Source organism: Phyllobates terribilis, unplaced genomic scaffold, assembly GCF_046119375.1.
Source record: "Phyllobates terribilis strain yellow unplaced genomic scaffold, ASM4611937v1 Scaffold_27__1_contigs__length_16484149, whole genome shotgun sequence".
Taxonomy (NCBI): domain Eukaryota; kingdom Metazoa; phylum Chordata; class Amphibia; order Anura; family Dendrobatidae; genus Phyllobates; species Phyllobates terribilis.
Genome location: NW_027362787.1, coordinates 6,574,929 through 6,595,778, shown reverse-complemented (window position 1 = coordinate 6,595,778; position 20,850 = coordinate 6,574,929). Strand labels below are relative to the sequence as shown.

At 44.5% G+C, this 20,850-nt stretch overlaps 14 non-coding genes and 1 pseudogene across 14 annotated transcripts; all 15 read right to left on the bottom strand.

Annotated features, from left to right (window-relative positions):
* Nucleotides 1-80: 80 nt before the first annotated feature.
* Nucleotides 81-271, bottom strand: LOC141176579 (U2 spliceosomal RNA). The gene has a single exon (XR_012253253.1). It is a non-coding gene; the product is annotated as a U2 spliceosomal RNA (small nuclear RNA).
* A 1,118-nt stretch (nucleotides 272-1,389) lies between these two features.
* Nucleotides 1,390-1,580, bottom strand: LOC141176577 (U2 spliceosomal RNA). The gene has a single exon (XR_012253251.1). It is a non-coding gene; the product is annotated as a U2 spliceosomal RNA (small nuclear RNA).
* A 1,115-nt stretch (nucleotides 1,581-2,695) lies between these two features.
* Nucleotides 2,696-2,886, bottom strand: LOC141176576 (U2 spliceosomal RNA). The gene has a single exon (XR_012253250.1). It is a non-coding gene; the product is annotated as a U2 spliceosomal RNA (small nuclear RNA).
* A 1,115-nt stretch (nucleotides 2,887-4,001) lies between these two features.
* Nucleotides 4,002-4,192, bottom strand: LOC141177530 (U2 spliceosomal RNA). The gene has a single exon (XR_012254116.1). It is a non-coding gene; the product is annotated as a U2 spliceosomal RNA (small nuclear RNA).
* A 1,115-nt stretch (nucleotides 4,193-5,307) lies between these two features.
* LOC141176574 (U2 spliceosomal RNA) lies at nucleotides 5,308-5,498 on the bottom strand. Its single transcript, XR_012253249.1, has one exon. It is a non-coding gene; the product is annotated as a U2 spliceosomal RNA (small nuclear RNA).
* Nucleotides 5,499-6,613: 1,115 nt separating this feature from the next.
* Nucleotides 6,614-6,804, bottom strand: LOC141176573 (U2 spliceosomal RNA). The gene has a single exon (XR_012253248.1). It is a non-coding gene; the product is annotated as a U2 spliceosomal RNA (small nuclear RNA).
* Nucleotides 6,805-7,919: 1,115 nt separating this feature from the next.
* On the bottom strand, nucleotides 7,920-8,110 carry LOC141176572 (U2 spliceosomal RNA). Its single transcript, XR_012253247.1, has one exon. It is a non-coding gene; the product is annotated as a U2 spliceosomal RNA (small nuclear RNA).
* A 1,115-nt stretch (nucleotides 8,111-9,225) lies between these two features.
* On the bottom strand, nucleotides 9,226-9,416 carry LOC141176571 (U2 spliceosomal RNA). Its single transcript, XR_012253246.1, has one exon. It is a non-coding gene; the product is annotated as a U2 spliceosomal RNA (small nuclear RNA).
* A 1,118-nt stretch (nucleotides 9,417-10,534) lies between these two features.
* On the bottom strand, nucleotides 10,535-10,725 carry LOC141176570 (U2 spliceosomal RNA). Its single transcript, XR_012253245.1, has one exon. It is a non-coding gene; the product is annotated as a U2 spliceosomal RNA (small nuclear RNA).
* Nucleotides 10,726-11,840: 1,115 nt separating this feature from the next.
* Nucleotides 11,841-12,031, bottom strand: LOC141176569 (U2 spliceosomal RNA). Its single transcript, XR_012253244.1, has one exon. It is a non-coding gene; the product is annotated as a U2 spliceosomal RNA (small nuclear RNA).
* A 1,115-nt stretch (nucleotides 12,032-13,146) lies between these two features.
* LOC141176568 (U2 spliceosomal RNA) lies at nucleotides 13,147-13,337 on the bottom strand. Its single transcript, XR_012253243.1, has one exon. It is a non-coding gene; the product is annotated as a U2 spliceosomal RNA (small nuclear RNA).
* Nucleotides 13,338-14,449: 1,112 nt separating this feature from the next.
* LOC141176567 (U2 spliceosomal RNA) lies at nucleotides 14,450-14,640 on the bottom strand. Its single transcript, XR_012253242.1, has one exon. It is a non-coding gene; the product is annotated as a U2 spliceosomal RNA (small nuclear RNA).
* Nucleotides 14,641-15,755: 1,115 nt separating this feature from the next.
* Nucleotides 15,756-15,946, bottom strand: LOC141176565 (U2 spliceosomal RNA). The gene has a single exon (XR_012253240.1). It is a non-coding gene; the product is annotated as a U2 spliceosomal RNA (small nuclear RNA).
* A 1,115-nt stretch (nucleotides 15,947-17,061) lies between these two features.
* LOC141176563 (U2 spliceosomal RNA) lies at nucleotides 17,062-17,252 on the bottom strand. The gene has a single exon (XR_012253239.1). It is a non-coding gene; the product is annotated as a U2 spliceosomal RNA (small nuclear RNA).
* Nucleotides 17,253-18,367: 1,115 nt separating this feature from the next.
* Nucleotides 18,368-18,548, bottom strand: LOC141177748 (U2 spliceosomal RNA; annotated as a pseudogene).
* Nucleotides 18,549-20,850: the final 2,302 nt, after the last annotated feature.

Below are 20,850 nucleotides of genomic sequence, written 5' to 3'. Positions count from 1 at the left end.
ATCACAAAATCCGACAAACAAGCAAAATGAACAAAAAACATTGAATTCAATTCTTTCTGATTTTAGAAACTGCATTAAAGAAGGGGTGCACCGGTCCTGGAGATACTGCAATACCAGGTCAATGCGTGGAGTGGACAGAGCAAGCTCTTTTTCCATCTCCCTGTTCTAAAAATCCATTTAATATATGGTCCCCAGATAGGGGACGTATCAGATATTAAACTGATAAGAACAGATACTACACTTGATCTTAGCCAAAAGGCCGAGAAGCGATAACCAGAATTGGTTTCAAACTACGGAGCCACCCAAGGATCCTGAAAAGTCCATTTGTGGAGATGAGCTCCTGGACTCCCGTTAAGAAGACATGTTGTCAACCTCTAGATCCCTTACATGCCTGCACTTTTCGGCTTGCTGCTGCTGCAATCCACGCGTTTTAGATCTGCATAACTCCACCTCTTTAAACACAGCACCTTCACCCCCTGCTGTTCCCACCCGCCTCAACACCGTTGGAAGGGAGGAGAACCAATTAAGGCGGGGGGTGGGGTGGAATGAGCAGCTGTCTACCCTTAGCAGGAGGGCTCCTGATTACATACCTCTCCTGCTGCTGCTGCTGCTGCTGGCTGTCCAGCAGCAGACTGAAGGTGGCTGCTGCTGTGCACAGGTATATAAAGGCTCAGAGCCTATTATGACACGCGCAGCCAGCGTTCCATTGCCACATTCCATCTACTGCAGGCAGGATACCTGGCTGGCTGAATGTCGCTGAGAAGCTCACAGAGACCGCCATAAGCAACAGTTTAACAGAATGCCACAGACTAATCAACCAAACTTTTTGGGTTGGGTTCTCTTTTATAGTCTGCAGGCATTAAATGAAAGAAGTCAGTGTTCCAGCAGAAGGAGACAACGTTTCAGAAAAGGCATTGTAGCAAACCAAAAAAGAAATTTTAAGCGCAGCAGAGTAACCAGCGCACATACCTGTTAGCTCAGGTGAGTTTAAAAGGCTGCTGTTGATAACAAGGGCATTTGCTAAATAGATGGTGTGTGTGCAACAATATACTGAAAGGTCAATTATATTGTGCAGCTTATCTCACCACCTGTAGTTATTTAGGTGAAAGCTCCAAAATGCTTGCCTAATATGTCTGTTTATCCAAAAGGAAGTAAAAAGGGAGAGCTAGAAAGATAGCATTGCATCACATCACATGGCAATGCAATGCACAGTTGCTGAAGTTGAACCAAAATGAGCTTGTAATCTGGCTTCTGCAACTTTGAACATGAAAAATTCAATGAGGAGAAGAAAAGCAAAGCCAAAGAGTCCATCCCAAAATCCGACAAACAAGCAAAATGAACAAAAAACATTGAATTCAATTCTTTCTGATTTTAGAAACTGCATTAAAGAAGGGGTGCACCGGTCCTGGAGATACTGCAATACCAGGTCAATGCGTGGAGTGGACAGAGCAAGCTCTTTTTCCATCTCCCTGTTCTAAAAATCCATTTAATATATGGTCCCCAGATAGGGGACGTATCAGATATTAAACTGATAAGAACAGATACTACACTTGATCTTAGCCAAAAGGCCGAGAAGCGATAACCAGAATTGGTTTCAAACTACGGAGCCACCCAAGGATCCTGAAAAGTCCATTTGTGGAGATGAGCTCCTGGACTCCCGTTAAGAAGACATGTTGTCAACCTCTAGATCCCTTACATGCCTGCACTTTTCGGCTTGCTGCTGCTGCAATCCACGCGTTTTAGATCTGCATAACTCCACCTCTTTAAACACAGCACCTTCACCCCCTGCTGTTCCCACCCGCCTCAACACCGTTGGAAGGGAGGAGAACCAATTAAGGCGGGGGGTGGGGTGGAACGAGCAGCTGCCTACCCTTAGCAGGAGGGCTCCTGATTACATACCTCTCCTGCTGCTGCTGCTGCTGGCTGTCCAGCAGCAGACTGAAGGTGGCTGCTGCTGTGCACAGGTATATAAAGGCTCAGAGCCTATTATGACACGCGCAGCCAGCGTTCCATTGCCACATTCCATCTACTGCAGGCAGGATACCTGGCTGGCTGAATGTCGCTGAGAAGCTCACAGAGACCGCCATAAGCAACAGTTTAACAGAATGCCACAGACTAATCAACCAAACTTTTTGGGTTGGGTTCTCTTTTATAGTCTGCAGGCATTAAATGAAAGAAGTCAGTGTTCCAGCAGAAGGAGACAACGTTTCAGAAAAGGCATTGTAGCAAACCAAAAAAGAAATTTTAAGCGCAGCAGAGTAACCAGCGCACATACCTGTTAGCTCAGGTGAGTTTAAAAGGCTGCTGTTGATAACAAGGGCATTTGCTAAATAGATGGTGTGTGTGCAACAATATACTGAAAGGTCAATTATATTGTGCAGCTTATCTCACCACCTGTAGTTATTTAGGTGAAAGCTCCAAAATGCTTGCCTAATATGTCTGTTTATCCAAAAGGAAGTAAAAAGGGAGAGCTAGAAAGATAGCATTGCATCACATTACATGGCAATGCAATGCACAGTTGCTGAAGTTGAACCAAAATGAGCTTGTAATCTGGCTTCTGCAACTTTGAACATGAAAAATCCAATGAGGAGAAGAAAAGCAAAGCCAAAGAGTCCATCCCAAAATCCGACAAACAAGCAAAATGAACAAAAAACATTGAATTCAATTCTTTCTGATTTTAGAAACTGCATTAAAGAAGGGGTGCACCGGTCCTGGAGATACTGCAATACCAGGTCAATGCGTGGAGTGGACAGAGCAAGCTCTTTTTCCATCTCCCTGTTCTAAAAATCCATTTAATATATGGTCCCCAGATAGGGGACGTATCAGATATTAAACTGATAAGAACAGATACTACACTTGATCTTAGCCAAAAGGCCGAGAAGCGATAACCAGAATTGGTTTCAAACTACGGAGCCACCCAAGGATCCTGAAAAGTCCATTTGTGGAGATGAGCTCCTGGACTCCCGTTAAGAAGACATGTTGTCAACCTCTAGATCCCTTACATGCCTGCACTTTTCGGCTTGCTGCTGCTGCAATCCACGCGTTTTAGATCTGCATAACTCCACCTCTTTAAACACAGCACCTTCACCCCCTGCTGTTCCCACCCGCCTCAACACCGTTGGAAGGGAGGAGAACCAATTAAGGCGGGGGGTGGGGTGGAACGAGCAGCTGTCTACCCTTAGCAGGAGGGCTCCTGATTACATACCTCTCCTGCTGCTGCTGCTGCTGGCTGTCCAGCAGCAGACTGAAGGTGGCTGCTGCTGTGCACAGGTATATAAAGGCTCAGAGCCTATTATGACACGCGCAGCCAGCGTTCCATTGCCACATTCCATCTACTGCAGACAGGATACCTGGCTGGCTGAATGTCGCTGAGAAGCTCACAGAGACCGCCATAAGCAACAGTTTAACAGAATGCCACAGACTAATCAACCAAACTTTTTGGGTTGGGTTCTCTTTTATAGTCTGCAGGCATTAAATGAAAGAAGTCAGTGTTCCAGCAGAAGGAGACAACGTTTCAGAAAAGGCATTGTAGCAAACCAAAAAAGAAATTTTAAGCGCAGCAGAGTAACCAGCGCACATACCTGTTAGCTCAGGTGAGTTTAAAAGGCTGCTGTTGATAACAAGGGCATTTGCTAAATAGATGGTGTGTGTGCAACAATATACTGAAAGGTCAATTATATTGTGCAGCTTATCTCACCACCTGTAGTTATTTAGGTGAAAGCTCCAAAATGCTTGCCTAATATGTCTGTTTATCCAAAAGGAAGTAAAAAGGGAGAGCTAGAAAGATAGCATTGCATCACATTACATGGCAATGCAATGCACAGTTGCTGAAGTTGAACCAAAATGAGCTTGTAATCTGGCTTCTGCAACTTTGAACATGAAAAATCCAATGAGGAGAAGAAAAGCAAAGCCAAAGAGTCCATCCCAAAATCCGACAAACAAGCAAAATGAACAAAAAACATTGAATTCAATTCTTTCTGATTTTAGAAACTGCATTAAAGAAGGGGTGCACCGGTCCTGGAGATACTGCAATACCAGGTCAATGCGTGGAGTGGACAGAGCAAGCTCTTTTTCCATCTCCCTGTTCTAAAAATCCATTTAATATATGGTTCCCAGATAGGGGACGTATCAGATATTAAACTGATAAGAACAGATACTACACTTGATCTTAGCCAAAAGGCCGAGAAGCGATAACCAGAATTGGTTTCAAACTACGGAGCCACCCAAGGATCCTGAAAAGTCCATTTGTGGAGATGAGCTCCTGGACTCCCGTTAAGAAGACATGTTGTCAACCTCTAGATCCCTTACATGCCTGCACTTTTCGGCTTGCTGCTGCTGCAATCCACGCGTTTTAGATCTGCATAACTCCACCTCTTTAAACACAGCACCTTCACCCCCTGCTGTTCCCACCCGCCTCAACACCGTTGGAAGGGAGGAGAACCAATTAAGGCGGGGGGTGGGGTGGAACGAGCAGCTGTCTACCCTTAGCAGGAGGGCTCCTGATTACATACCTCTCCTGCTGCTGCTGCTGCTGGCTGTCCAGCAGCAGACTGAAGGTGGCTGCTGCTGTGCACAGGTATATAAAGGCTCAGAGCCTATTATGACACGCGCAGCCAGCGTTCCATTGCCACATTCCATCTACTGCAGGCAGGATACCTGGCTGGCTGAATGTCGCTGAGAAGCTCACAGAGACCGCCATAAGCAACAGTTTAACAGAATGCCACAGACTAATCAACCAAACTTTTTGGGTTGGGTTCTCTTTTATAGTCTGCAGGCATTAAATGAAAGAAGTCAGTGTTCCAGCAGAAGGAGACAACGTTTCAGAAAAGGCATTGTAGCAAACCAAAAAAGAAATTTTAAGCGCAGCAGAGTAACCAGCGCACATACCTGTTAGCTCAGGTGAGTTTAAAAGGCTGCTGTTGATAACAAGGGCATTTGCTAAATAGATGGTGTGTGTGCAACAATATACTGAAAGGTCAATTATATTGTGCAGCTTATCTCACCACCTGTAGTTATTTAGGTGAAAGCTCCAAAATGCTTGCCTAATATGTCTGTTTATCCAAAAGGAAGTAAAAAGGGAGAGCTAGAAAGATAGCATTGCATCACATTACATGGCAATGCAATGCACAGTTGCTGAAGTTGAACCAAAATGAGCTTGTAATCTGGCTTCTGCAACTTTGAACATGAAAAATCCAATGAGGAGAAGAAAAGCAAAGCCAAAGAGTCCATCCCAAAATCCGACAAACAAGCAAAATGAACAAAAAACATTGAATTCAATTCTTTCTGATTTTAGAAACTGCATTAAAGAAGGGGTGCACCGGTCCTGGAGATACTGCAATACCAGGTCAATGCGTGGAGTGGACAGAGCAAGCTCTTTTTCCATCTCCCTGTTCTAAAAATCCATTTAATATATGGTCCCCAGATAGGGGACGTATCAGATATTAAACTGATAAGAACAGATACTACACTTGATCTTAGCCAAAAGGCCGAGAAGCGATAACCAGAATTGGTTTCAAACTACGGAGCCACCCAAGGATCCTGAAAAGTCCATTTGTGGAGATGAGCTCCTGGACTCCCGTTAAGAAGACATGTTGTCAACCTCTAGATCCCTTACATGCCTGCACTTTTCGGCTTGCTGCTGCTGCAATCCACGCGTTTTAGATCTGCATAACTCCACCTCTTTAAACACAGCACCTTCACCCCCTGCTGTTCCCACCCGCCTCAACACCGTTGGAAGGGAGGAGAACCAATTAAGGCGGGGGGTGGGGTGGAACGAGCAGCTGTCTACCCTTAGCAGGAGGGCTCCTGATTACATACCTCTCCTGCTGCTGCTGCTGCTGGCTGTCCAGCAGCAGACTGAAGGTGGCTGCTGCTGTGCACAGGTATATAAAGGCTCAGAGCCTATTATGACACGCGCAGCCAGCGTTCCATTGCCACATTCCATCTACTGCAGGCAGGATACCTGGCTGGCTGAATGTCGCTGAGAAGCTCACAGAGACCGCCATAAGCAACAGTTTAACAGAATGCCACAGACTAATCAACCAAACTTTTTGGGTTGGGTTCTCTTTTATAGTCTGCAGGCATTAAATGAAAGAAGTCAGTGTTCCAGCAGAAGGAGACAACGTTTCAGAAAAGGCATTGTAGCAAACCAAAAAAGAAATTTTAAGCGCAGCAGAGTAACCAGCGCACATACCTGTTAGCTCAGGTGAGTTTAAAAGGCTGCTGTTGATAACAAGGGCATTTGCTAAATAGATGGTGTGTGTGCAACAATATACTGAAAGGTCAATTATATTGTGCAGCTTATCTCACCACCTGTAGTTATTTAGGTGAAAGCTCCAAAATGCTTGCCTAATATGTCTGTTTATCCAAAAGGAAGTAAAAAGGGAGAGCTAGAAAGATAGCATTGCATCACATTACATGGCAATGCAATGCACAGTTGCTGAAGTTGAACCAAAATGAGCTTGTAATCTGGCTTCTGCAACTTTGAACATGAAAAATCCAATGAGGAGAAGAAAAGCAAAGCCAAAGAGTCCATCCCAAAATCCGACAAACAAGCAAAATGAACAAAAAACATTGAATTCAATTCTTTCTGATTTTAGAAACTGCATTAAAGAAGGGGTGCACCGGTCCTGGAGATACTGCAATACCAGGTCAATGCGTGGAGTGGACAGAGCAAGCTCTTTTTCCATCTCCCTGTTCTAAAAATCCATTTAATATATGGTCCCCAGATAGGGGACGTATCAGATATTAAACTGATAAGAACAGATACTACACTTGATCTTAGCCAAAAGGCCGAGAAGCGATAACCAGAATTGGTTTCAAACTACGGAGCCACCCAAGGATCCTGAAAAGTCCATTTGTGGAGATGAGCTCCTGGACTCCCGTTAAGAAGACATGTTGTCAACCTCTAGATCCCTTACATGCCTGCACTTTTCGGCTTGCTGCTGCTGCAATCCACGCGTTTTAGATCTGCATAACTCCACCTCTTTAAACACAGCACCTTCACCCCCTGCTGTTCCCACCCGCCTCAACACCGTTGGAAGGGAGGAGAACCAATTAAGGCGGGGGGTGGGGTGGAACGAGCAGCTGTCTACCCTTAGCAGGAGGGCTCCTGATTACATACCTCTCCTGCTGCTGCTGCTGCTGGCTGTCCAGCAGCAGACTGAAGGTGGCTGCTGCTGTGCACAGGTATATAAAGGCTCAGAGCCTATTATGACACGCGCAGCCAGCGTTCCATTGCCACATTCCATCTACTGCAGGCAGGATACCTGGCTGGCTGAATGTCGCTGAGAAGCTCACAGAGACCGCCATAAGCAACAGTTTAACAGAATGCCACAGACTAATCAACCAAACTTTTTGGGTTGGGTTCTCTTTTATAGTCTGCAGGCATTAAATGAAAGAAGTCAGTGTTCCAGCAGAAGGAGACAACGTTTCAGAAAAGGCATTGTAGCAAACCAAAAAAGAAATTTTAAGCGCAGCAGAGTAACCAGCGCACATACCTGTTAGCTCAGGTGAGTTTAAAAGGCTGCTGTTGATAACAAGGGCATTTGCTAAATAGATGGTGTGTGTGCAACAATATACTGAAAGGTCAATTATATTGTGCAGCTTATCTCACCACCTGTAGTTATTTAGGTGAAAGCTCCAAAATGCTTGCCTAATATGTCTGTTTATCCAAAAGGAAGTAAAAAGGGAGAGCTAGAAAGATAGCATTGCATCACATTACATGGCAATGCAATGCACAGTTGCTGAAGTTGAACCAAAATGAGCTTGTAATCTGGCTTCTGCAACTTTGAACATGAAAAATCCAATGAGGAGAAGAAAAGCAAAGCCAAAGAGTCCATCCCAAAATCCGACAAACAAGCAAAATGAACAAAAAACATTGAATTCAATTCTTTCTGATTTTAGAAACTGCATTAAAGAAGGGGTGCACCGGTCCTGGAGATACTGCAATACCAGGTCAATGCGTGGAGTGGACAGAGCAAGCTCTTTTTCCATCTCCCTGTTCTAAAAATCCATTTAATATATGGTCCCCAGATAGGGGACGTATCAGATATTAAACTGATAAGAACAGATACTACACTTGATCTTAGCCAAAAGGCCGAGAAGCGATAACCAGAATTGGTTTCAAACTACGGAGCCACCCAAGGATCCTGAAAAGTCCATTTGTGGAGATGAGCTCCTGGACTCCCGTTAAGAAGACATGTTGTCAACCTCTAGATCCCTTACATGCCTGCACTTTTCGGCTTGCTGCTGCTGCAATCCACGCGTTTTAGATCTGCATAACTCCACCTCTTTAAACACAGCACCTTCACCCCCTGCTGTTCCCACCCGCCTCAACACCGTTGGAAGGGAGGAGAACCAATTAAGGCGGGGGGTGGGGTGGAACGAGCAGCTGTCTACCCTTAGCAGGAGGGCTCCTGATTACATACCTCTCCTGCTGCTGCTGCTGCTGGCTGTCCAGCAGCAGACTGAAGGTGGCTGCTGCTGTGCACAGGTATATAAAGGCTCAGAGCCTATTATGACACGCGCAGCCAGCGTTCCATTGCCACATTCCATCTACTGCAGGCAGGATACCTGGCTGGCTGAATGTCGCTGAGAAGCTCACAGAGACCGCCATAAGCAACAGTTTAACAGAATGCCACAGACTAATCAACCAAACTTTTTGGGTTGGGTTCTCTTTTATAGTCTGCAGGCATTAAATGAAAGAAGTCAGTGTTCCAGCAGAAGGAGACAACGTTTCAGAAAAGGCATTGTAGCAAACCAAAAAAGAAATTTTAAGCGCAGCAGAGTAACCAGCGCACATACCTGTTAGCTCAGGTGAGTTTAAAAGGCTGCTGTTGATAACAAGGGCATTTGCTAAATAGATGGTGTGTGTGCAACAATATACTGAAAGGTCAATTATATTGTGCAGCTTATCTCACCACCTGTAGTTATTTAGGTGAAAGCTCCAAAATGCTTGCCTAATATGTCTGTTTATCCAAAAGGAAGTAAAAAGGGAGAGCTAGAAAGATAGCATTGCATCACATTACATGGCAATGCAATGCACAGTTGCTGAAGTTGAACCAAAATGAGCTTGTAATCTGGCTTCTGCAACTTTGAACATGAAAAATCCAATGAGGAGAAGAAAAGCAAAGCCAAAGAGTCCATCCCAAAATCCGACAAACAAGCAAAATGAACAAAAAACATTGAATTCAATTCTTTCTGATTTTAGAAACTGCATTAAAGAAGGGGTGCACCGGTCCTGGAGATACTGCAATACCAGGTCAATGCGTGGAGTGGACAGAGCAAGCTCTTTTTCCATCTCCCTGTTCTAAAAATCCATTTAATATATGGTCCCCAGATAGGGGACGTATCAGATATTAAACTGATAAGAACAGATACTACACTTGATCTTAGCCAAAAGGCCGAGAAGCGATAACCAGAATTGGTTTCAAACTACGGAGCCACCCAAGGATCCTGAAAAGTCCATTTGTGGAGATGAGCTCCTGGACTCCCGTTAAGAAGACATGTTGTCAACCTCTAGATCCCTTACATGCCTGCACTTTTCGGCTTGCTGCTGCTGCAATCCACGCGTTTTAGATCTGCATAACTCTACCTCTTTAAACACAGCACCTTCACCCCCTGCTGTTCCCACCCGCCTCAACACCGTTGGAAGGGAGGAGAACCAATTAAGGCGGGGGATGGGGTGGAACGAGCAGCTGTCTACCCTTAGCAGGAGGGCTCCTGATTACATACCTCTCCTGCTGCTGCTGCTGCTGCTGGCTGTCCAGCAGCAGACTGAAGGTGGCTGCTGCTGTGCACAGGTATATAAAGGCTCAGAGCCTATTATGACACGCGCAGCCAGCGTTCCATTGCCACATTCCATCTACTGCAGGCAGGATACCTGGCTGGCTGAATGTCGCTGAGAAGCTCACAGAGACCGCCATAAGCAACAGTTTAACAGAATGCCACAGACTAATCAACCAAACTTTTTGGGTTGGGTTCTCTTTTATAGTCTGCAGGCATTAAATGAAAGAAGTCAGTGTTCCAGCAGAAGGAGACAACGTTTCAGAAAAGGCATTGTAGCAAACCAAAAAAGAAATTTTAAGCGCAGCAGAGTAACCAGCGCACATACCTGTTAGCTCAGGTGAGTTTAAAAGGCTGCTGTTGATAACAAGGGCATTTGCTAAATAGATGGTGTGTGTGCAACAATATACTGAAAGGTCAATTATATTGTGCAGCTTATCTCACCACCTGTAGTTATTTAGGTGAAAGCTCCAAAATGCTTGCCTAATATGTCTGTTTATCCAAAAGGAAGTAAAAAGGGAGAGCTAGAAAGATAGCATTGCATCACATTACATGGCAATGCAATGCACAGTTGCTGAAGTTGAACCAAAATGAGCTTGTAATCTGGCTTCTGCAACTTTGAACATGAAAAATCCAATGAGGAGAAGAAAAGCAAAGCCAAAGAGTCCATCCCAAAATCCGACAAACAAGCAAAATGAACAAAAAACATTGAATTCAATTCTTTCTGATTTTAGAAACTGCATTAAAGAAGGGGTGCACCGGTCCTGGAGATACTGCAATACCAGGTCAATGCGTGGAGTGGACAGAGCAAGCTCTTTTTCCATCTCCCTGTTCTAAAAATCCATTTAATATATGGTCCCCAGATAGGGGACGTATCAGATATTAAACTGATAAGAACAGATACTACACTTGATCTTAGCCAAAAGGCCGAGAAGCGATAACCAGAATTGGTTTCAAACTACGGAGCCACCCAAGGATCCTGAAAAGTCCATTTGTGGAGATGAGCTCCTGGACTCCCGTTAAGAAGACATGTTGTCAACCTCTAGATCCCTTACATGCCTGCACTTTTCGGCTTGCTGCTGCTGCAATCCACGCGTTTTAGATCTGCATAACTCCACCTCTTTAAACACAGCACCTTCACCCCCTGCTGTTCCCACCCGCCTCAACACCGTTGGAAGGGAGGAGAACCAATTAAGGCGGGGTGTGGGGTGGAACGAGCAGCTGTCTACCCTTAGCAGGAGGGCTCCTGATTACATACCTCTCCTGCTGCTGCTGCTGCTGGCTGTCCAGCAGCAGACTGAAGGTGGCTGCTGCTGTGCACAGGTATATAAAGGCTCAGAGCCTATTATGACACGCGCAGCCAGCGTTCCATTGCCACATTCCATCTACTGCAGGCAGGATACCTGGCTGGCTGAATGTCGCTGAGAAGCTCACAGAGACCGCCATAAGCAACAGTTTAACAGAATGCCACAGACTAATCAACCAAACTTTTTGGGTTGGGTTCTCTTTTATAGTCTGCAGGCATTAAATGAAAGAAGTCAGTGTTCCAGCAGAAGGAGACAACGTTTCAGAAAAGGCATTGTAGCAAACCAAAAAAGAAATTTTAAGCGCAGCAGAGTAACCAGCGCACATACCTGTTAGCTCAGGTGAGTTTAAAAGGCTGCTGTTGATAACAAGGGCATTTGCTAAATAGATGGTGTGTGTGCAACAATATACTGAAAGGTCAATTATATTGTGCAGCTTATCTCACCACCTGTAGTTATTTAGGTGAAAGCTCCAAAATGCTTGCCTAATATGTCTGTTTATCCAAAAGGAAGTAAAAAGGGAGAGCTAGAAAGATAGCATTGCATCACATTACATGGCAATGCAATGCACAGTTGCTGAAGTTGAACCAAAATGAGCTTGTAATCTGGCTTCTGCAACTTTGAACATGAAAAATCCAATGAGGAGAAGAAAAGCAAAGCCAAAGAGTCCATCCCAAAATCCAACAAACAAGCAAAATGAACAAAAAACATTGAATTCAATTCTTTCTGATTTTAGAAACTGCATTAAAGAAGGGGTGCACCGGTCCTGGAGATACTGCAATACCAGGTCAATGCGTGGAGTGGACAGAGCAAGCTCTTTTTCCATCTCCCTGTTCTAAAAATCCATTTAATATATGGTCCCCAGATAGGGGACGTATCAGATATTAAACTGATAAGAACAGATACTACACTTGATCTTAGCCAAAAGGCCGAGAAGCGATAACCAGAATTGGTTTCAAACTACGGAGCCACCCAAGGATCCTGAAAAGTCCATTTGTGGAGATGAGCTCCTGGACTCCCGTTAAGAAGACATGTTGTCAACCTCTAGATCCCTTACATGCCTGCACTTTTCGGCTTGCTGCTGCTGCAATCCACGCGTTTTAGATCTGCATAACTCCACCTCTTTAAACACAGCACCTTCACCCCCTGCTGTTCCCACCCGCCTCAACACCGTTGGAAGGGAGGAGAACCAATTAAGGCGGGGGGTGGGGTGGAACGAGCAGCTGTCTACCCTTAGCAGGAGGGCTCCTGATTACATACCTCTCCTGCTGCTGCTGCTGCTGGCTGTCCAGCAGCAGACTGAAGGTGGCTGCTGCTGTGCACAGGTATATAAAGGCTCAGAGCCTATTATGACACGCGCAGCCAGCGTTCCATTGCCACATTCCATCTACTGCAGGCAGGATACCTGGCTGGCTGAATGTCGCTGAGAAGCTCACAGAGACCGCCATAAGCAACAGTTTAACAGAATGCCACAGACTAATCAACCAAACTTTTTGGGTTGGGTTCTCTTTTATAGTCTGCAGGCATTAAATGAAAGAAGTCAGTGTTCCAGCAGAAGGAGACAACGTTTCAGAAAAGGCATTGTAGCAAACCAAAAAAGAAATTTTAAGCGCAGCAGAGTAACCAGCGCACATACCTGTTAGCTCAGGTGAGTTTAAAAGGCTGCTGTTGATAACAAGGGCATTTGCTAAATAGATGGTGTGTGTGCAACAATATACTGAAAGGTCAATTATATTGTGCAGCTTATCTCACCACCTGTAGTTATTTAGGTGAAAGCTCCAAAATGCTTGCCTAATATGTCTGTTTATCCAAAAGGAAGTAAAAAGGGAGAGCTAGAAAGATAGCATTGCATCACATTACATGGCAATGCAATGCACAGTTGCTGAAGTTGAACCAAAATGAGCTTGTAATCTGGCTTCTGCAACTTTGAACATGAAAAATCCAATGAGGAGAAGAAAAGCAAAGCCAAAGAGTCCATCCCAAAATCCGACAAACAAGCAAAATGAACAAAAAACATTGAATTCAATTCTTTCTGATTTTAGAAACTGCATTAAAGAAGGGGTGCACCGGTCCTGGAGATACTGCAATACCAGGTCAATGCGTGGAGTGGACAGAGCAAGCTCTTTTTCCATCTCCCTGTTCTAAAAATCCATTTAATATATGGTCCCCAGATAGGGGACGTATCAGATATTAAACTGATAAGAACAGATACTACACTTGATCTTAGCCAAAAGGCCGAGAAGCGATAACCAGAATTGGTTTCAAACTACGGAGCCACCCAAGGATCCTGAAAAGTCCATTTGTGGAGATGAGCTCCTGGACTCCCGTTAAGAAGACATGTTGTCAACCTCTAGATCCCTTACATGCCTGCACTTTTCGGCTTGCTGCTGCTGCAATCCACGCGTTTTAGATCTGCATAACTCCACCTCTTTAAACACAGCACCTTCACCCCCTGCTGTTCCCACCCGCCTCAACACCGTTGGAAGGGAGGAGAACCAATTAAGGCGGGGGGTGGGGTGGAACGAGCAGCTGTCTACCCTTAGCAGGAGGGCTCCTGATTACATACCTCTCCTGCTGCTGCTGCTGGCTGTCCAGCAGCAGACTGAAGGTGGCTGCTGCTGTGCACAGGTATATAAAGGCTCAGAGCCTATTATGACACGCGCAGCCAGCGTTCCATTGCCACATTCCATCTACTGCAGGCAGGATACCTGGCTGGCTGAATGTCGCTGAGAAGCTCACAGAGACCGCCATAAGCAACAGTTTAACAGAATGCCACAGACTAATCAACCAAACTTTTTGGGTTGGGTTCTCTTTTATAGTCTGCAGGCATTAAATGAAAGAAGTCAGTGTTCCAGCAGAAGGAGACAACGTTTCAGAAAAGGCATTGTAGCAAACCAAAAAAGAAATTTTAAGCGCAGCAGAGTAACCAGCGCACATACCTGTTAGCTCAGGTGAGTTTAAAAGGCTGCTGTTGATAACAAGGGCATTTGCTAAATAGATGGTGTGTGTGCAACAATATACTGAAAGGTCAATTATATTGTGCAGCTTATCTCACCACCTGTAGTTATTTAGGTGAAAGCTCCAAAATGCTTGCCTAATATGTCTGTTTATCCAAAAGGAAGTAAAAAGGGAGAGCTAGAAAGATAGCATTGCATCACATTACATGGCAATGCAATGCACAGTTGCTGAAGTTGAACCAAAATGAGCTTGTAATCTGGCTTCTGCAACTTTGAACATGAAAAATCCAATGAGGAGAAGAAAAGCAAAGCCAAAGAGTCCATCCCAAAATCCAACAAACAAGCAAAATGAACAAAAAACATTGAATTCAATTCTTTCTGATTTTAGAAACTGCATTAAAGAAGGGGTGCACCGGTCCTGGAGATACTGCAATACCAGGTCAATGCGTGGAGTGGACAGAGCAAGCTCTTTTTCCATCTCCCTGTTCTAAAAATCCATTTAATATATGGTCCCCAGATAGGGGACGTATCAGATATTAAACTGATAAGAACAGATACTACACTTGATCTTAGCCAAAAGGCCGAGAAGCGATAACCAGAATTGGTTTCAAACTACGGAGCCACCCAAGGATCCTGAAAAGTCCATTTGTGGAGATGAGCTCCTGGACTCCCGTTAAGAAGACATGTTGTCAACCTCTAGATCCCTTACATGCCTGCACTTTTCGGCTTGCTGCTGCTGCAATCCACGCGTTTTAGATCTGCATAACTCCACCTCTTTAAACACAGCACCTTCACCCCCTGCTGTTCCCACCCGCCTCAACACCGTTGGAAGTGAGGAGAACCAATTAAGGCGGGGGGTGGGGTGGAACGAGCAGCTGTCTACCCTTAGCAGGAGGGCTCCTGATTACATACCTCTCCTGCTGCTGCTGCTGCTGGCTGTCCAGCAGCAGACTGAAGGTGGCTGCTGCTGTGCACAGGTATATAAAGGCTCAGAGCCTATTATGACACGCGCAGCCAGCGTTCCATTGCCACATTCCATCTACTGCAGGCAGGATACCTGGCTGGCTGAATGTCGCTGAGAAGCTCACAGAGACCGCCATAAGCAACAGTTTAACAGAATGCCACAGACTAATCAACCAAACTTTTTGGGTTGGGTTCTCTTTTATAGTCTGCAGGCATTAAATGAAAGAAGTCAGTGTTCCAGCAGAAGGAGACAACGTTTCAGAAAAGGCATTGTAGCAAACCAAAAAAGAAATTTTAAGCGCAGCAGAGTAACCAGCGCACATACCTGTTAGCTCAGGTGAGTTTAAAAGGCTGCTGTTGATAACAAGGGCATTTGCTAAATAGATGGTGTGTGTGCAACAATATACTGAAAGGTCAATTATATTGTGCAGCTTATCTCACCACCTGTAGTTATTTAGGTGAAAGCTCCAAAATGCTTGCCTAATATGTCTGTTTATCCAAAAGGAAGTAAAAAGGGAGAGCTAGAAAGATAGCATTGCATCACATTACATGGCAATGCAATGCACAGTTGCTGAAGTTGAACCAAAATGAGCTTGTAATCTGGCTTCTGCAACTTTGAACATGAAAAATCCAATGAGGAGAAGAAAAGCAAAGCCAAAGAGTCCATCCCAAAATCCGACAAACAAGCAAAATGAACAAAAAACATTGAATTCAATTCTTTCTGATTTTAGAAACTGCATTAAAGAAGGGGTGCACCGGTCCTGGAGATACTGCAATACCAGGTCAATGCGTGGAGTGGACAGAGCAAGCTCTTTTTCCATCTCCCTGTTCTAAAAATCCATTTAATATATGGTCCCCAGATAGGGGACGTATCAGATATTAAACTGATAAGAACAGATACTACACTTGATCTTAGCCAAAAGGCCGAGAAGCGATAACCAGAATTGGTTTCAAACTACGGAGCCACCCAAGGATCCTGAAAAGTCCATTTGTGGAGATGAGCTCCTGGACTCCCGTTAAGAAGACATGTTGTCAACCTCTAGATCCCTTACATGCCTGCACTTTTCGGCTTGCTGCTGCTGCAATCCACGCGTTTTAGATCTGCATAACTCCACCTCTTTAAACACAGCACCTTCACCCCCTGCTGTTCCCACCCGCCTCAACACCGTTGGAAGGGAGGAGAACCAATTAAGGCGGGGGGTGGGGTGGAACGAGCAGCTGTCTACCCTTAGCAGGAGGGCTTCTGATTACATACCTCTCCTGCTGCTGCTGCTGCTGGCTGTCCAGCAGCAGACTGAAGGTGGCTGCTGCTGTGCACAGGTATATAAAGGCTCAGAGCCTATTATGACACGCGCAGCCAGCGTTCCATTGCCACATTCCATCTACTGCAGGCAGGATACCTGGCTGGCTGAATGTCGCTGAGAAGCTCACAGAGACCGCCATAAGCAACAGTTTAACAGAATGCCACAGACTAATCAACCAAACTTTTTGGGTTGGGTTCTCTTTTATAGTCTGCAGGCATTAAATGAAAGAAGTCAGTGTTCCAGCAGAAGGAGACAACGTTTCAGAAAAGGCATTGTAGCAAACCAAAAAAGAAATTTTAAGCGCAGCAGAGTAACCAGCGCACATACCTGTTAGCTCAGGTGAGTTTAAAAGGCTGCTGTTGATAACAAGGGCATTTGCTAAATAGATGGTGTGTGTGCAACAATATACTGAAAGGTCAATTATATTGTGCAGCTTATCTCACCACCTGTAGTTATTTAGGTGAAAGCTCCAAAATGCTTGCCTAATATGTCTGTTTATCCAAAAGGAAGTAAAAAGGGAGAGCTAGAAAGATAGCATTGCATCACATTACATGGCAATGCAATGCACAGTTGCTGAAGTTGAACCAAAATGAGCTTGTAATCTGGCTTCTGCAACTTTGAACATGAAAAATCCAATGAGGAGAAGAAAAGCAAAGCCAAAGAGTCCATCCCAAAATCCGACAAACAAGCAAAATGAACAAAAAACATTGAATTCAATTCTTTCTGATTTTAGAAACTGCATTAAAGAAGGGGTGCACCGGTCCTGGAGATACTGCAATACCAGGTCAATGCGTGGAGTGGACAGAGCAAGCTCTTTTTCCATCTCCCTGTTCTAAAAATCCATTTAATATATGGTCCCCAGATAGGGGACGTATCAGATATTAAACTGATAAGAACAGATACTACACTTGATCTTAGCCAAAAGGCCGAGAAGCGATAACCAGAATTGGTTTCAAACTACGGAGCCACCCAAGGATCCTGAAAAGTCCATTTGTGGAGATGAGCTCCTGGACTCCCGTTAAGAAGACATGTTGTCAACCTCTAGATCCCTTACATGCCTGCACTTTTCGGCTTGCTGCTGCTGCAATCCACGCGTTTTAGATCTGCATAACTCCACCTCTTTAAACACAGCACCTTCACCCCCTGCTGTTCCCACCCGCCTCAACACCGTTGGAAGGGAGGAGAACCAATTAAGGCGGGGGGTGGGGTGGAACGAGCAGCTGTCTACCCTTAGCAGGAGGGCTTCTGATTACATACCTCTCCTGCTGCTGCTGCTGCTGGCTGTCCAGCAGCAGACTGAAGGTGGCTGCTGCTGTGCACAGGTATATAAAGGCTCAGAGCCTATTATGACACGCGCAGCCAGCGTTCCATTGCCACATTCCATCTACTGCAGGCAGGATACCTGGCTGGCTGAATGTCGCTGAGAAGCTCACAGAGACCGCCATAAGCAACAGTTTAACAGAATGCCACAGACTAATCAACCAAACTTTTTGGGTTGGGTTCTCTTTTATAGTCTGCAGGCATTAAATGAAAGAAGTCAGTGTTCCAGCAGAAGGAGACAACGTTTCAGAAAAGGCATTGTAGCAAACCAAAAAAGAAATTTTAAGCGCAGCAGAGTAACCAGCGCACATACCTGTTAGCTCAGGTGAGTTTAAAAGGCTGCTGTTGATAACAAGGGCATTTGCTAAATAGATGGTGTGTGTGCAACAATATACTGAAAGGTCAATTATATTGTGCAGCTTATCTCACCACCTGTAGTTATTTAGGTGAAAGCTCCAAAATGCTTGCCTAATATGTCTGTTTATCCAAAAGGAAGTAAAAAGGGAGAGCTAGAAAGATAGCATTGCATCACATTACATGGCAATGCAATGCACAGTTGCTGAAGTTGAACCAAAATGAGCTTGTAATCTGGCTTCTGCAACTTTGAACATGAAAAATCCAATGAGGAGAAGAAAAGCAAAGCCAAAGAGTCCATCCCAAAATCCAACAAACAAGCAAAATGAACAAAAAACATTGAATTCAATTCTTTCTGATTTTAGAAACTGCATTAAAGAAGGGGTGCACCGGTCCTGGAGATACTGCAATACCAGGTCAATGCGTGGAGTGGACAGAGCAAGCTCTTTTTCCATCTCCCTGTTCTAAAAATCCATTTAATATATGGTCCCCAGATAGGGGACGTATCAGATATTAAACTGATAAGAACAGATTTTTTTTTTTTTTTTTTTAAAACCTATTCAGGTTAAAATTAAAGTCCACTCCACAGTCCTCTTCTCCCCAAAGGGAGACAAGACGTGGACTCCAACTTAAATCATCATCAGGTTTTGGTACTTTTAATGTCAGAAAAAAAAATTACAAAAATACAACAATACTTACAAAGAAAGAAATGTTTCAGAACCTGAATGGATACCAAAAAAATAAAAATTAAATTATAACTGTATTAACAACAGTAATAACATCAAGTAAAATACTTGTAACCATTATCAAAAGCATGAACCCCAACCCAACTCAGAACCTTAAGGGACAAATCTTCAACCCTTGATGCTGAAAAAACTTGTTTCGATACACCATCTGGTATTCTATATTTCACACAAAAAACATTTTTATCTCTTATTAGTTCTTTCCTAACATTCTCTATAAGATAGTCCAAACGTTTCTCATCATACAACTTACGGTACAACCGGTTAAAATATTCTGCATTCTTTATAAACATAGGTTGTTGAAAAACAACTATATTTTCTTCCATTGCCACCTCCACTTCCTGTTCCTTTCTCTTTTGTTGCTTTTTAACCTTACCACGGCCAGTTCCCTGACTTACACCTCCCATTTCACTCTCTACCCTATCCCCCCAATCTACTCTTGTTTTCTCCATCTCCCTCTGCACTCCTACAGGTTTGCTTTCTTTTCCCTTTACCACCAACACCTTTTCTACACTTTCCTCCTTTCTCTCTACCAAAACCTTTTTAACCACTACCTCCTTCTCTTTATTTCTTTTCCTCTTTGGGCAATTCTTAAAAACATGCGTATCTTCCTGACACAAGTTGCACTTCCTCCGATCTTTACAATCCTTTGACTCATGATCACCTTTTTTGCAAAAACCACATACACCACCCGAACAATTTTCCTTTCCATGCCCGTATTGACGACAAACTCGACAAAAAGTGGGTATACCACTGAAAAAAATATCACCATTTATATTACCCAACTTAAACCTAGCTGGGGGAAGCAACACAGTCCCCTGCTCATCTTCTTTGAAACGGACCAAAAATTTCCACTTTGAAGTCCAAAAACCAAATTCATTATAAATCTTCCCTTTTAGTGTTACTGACAAACAAAAAAACTCCAAAAATGTAAGAACATCCTCTTCGTCCACCAATGGAGAGTACATTTTAACAATGATCCATTTATCTCTAACGGGGAAGTGTGGCATTACACTTATCCCCTCCATTCTTTTATCCTGGCTTGCAGTCATTTTCCTTAGATATCCTTCAAAAAAAACTTTGTCAACAAAAACTATATCATAAACACCCCTCCTGGGGTAGTCCATTATCGCCAACACTTCTTCTGTCTTCAAACCAAAAAGATCCACAAGAACTTGACTCATCACATACCTAAAATCCTTTTGATCTCGAAAGTTCTCCTGAACAACCAAACGAATAGAATTCTGCACCTTAGCGAATTCAGGCACATTATCTTCCTCTCCTTCATGTGATGCTGCAGACATCTTCTTCACAAACAGGTTCTCCTCTTCTCAATAGAAACCTTCAACACCGAAGTGCCAGGTAGATGATCGCCTCCCGTTGCCCGGGGACTAATCCGACTCCCTAATAGCAGCAGGGAGGTGAAGCCCTGCTGAAAAACAGAGCGATCCCCCCAGGCCAAGGAGCCGGGTACCCCGAGCACCTCTCAGCCAAGACCAAGGCAGCAGCCGCTAGATCACTGCACTTGATCTTAGCCAAAAGGCCGAGAAGCGATAACCAGAATTGGTTTCAAACTACGGAGCCACCCAAGGATCCTGAAAAGTCCATTTGTGGAGATGAGCTCCTGGACTCCCGTTAAGAAGACATGTTGTCAACCTCTAGATCCCTTACATGCCTGCACTTTTCGTCTTGCTGCTGCTGCAATCCACGCGTTTTAGATCTGCATAACTCCACCTCTTTAAACACAGCACCTTCACCCCCTGCTGTTCCCACCCGCCTCAACACCGTTGGAAGGGAGGAGAACCAATTAAGGCGGGGGGTGGGGTGGAACGAGCAGCTGTCTACCCTTAGCAGGAGGGCTCCTGATTACATACCTCTCCTGCTGCTGCTGCTGCTGGCTGTCCAGCAGCAGACTGAAGGTGGCTGCTGCTGTGCACAGGTATATAAAGGCTCAGAGCCTATTATGACACGCGCAGCCAGCGTTCCATTACCACATTCCATCTACTGCAGGCAGGATACCTGGCTGGCTGAATGTCGCTGAGAAGCTCACAGAGACCGCCATAAGCAACAGTTTAACAGAATGCCACAGACTAATCAACCAAACTTTTTGGGTTGGGTT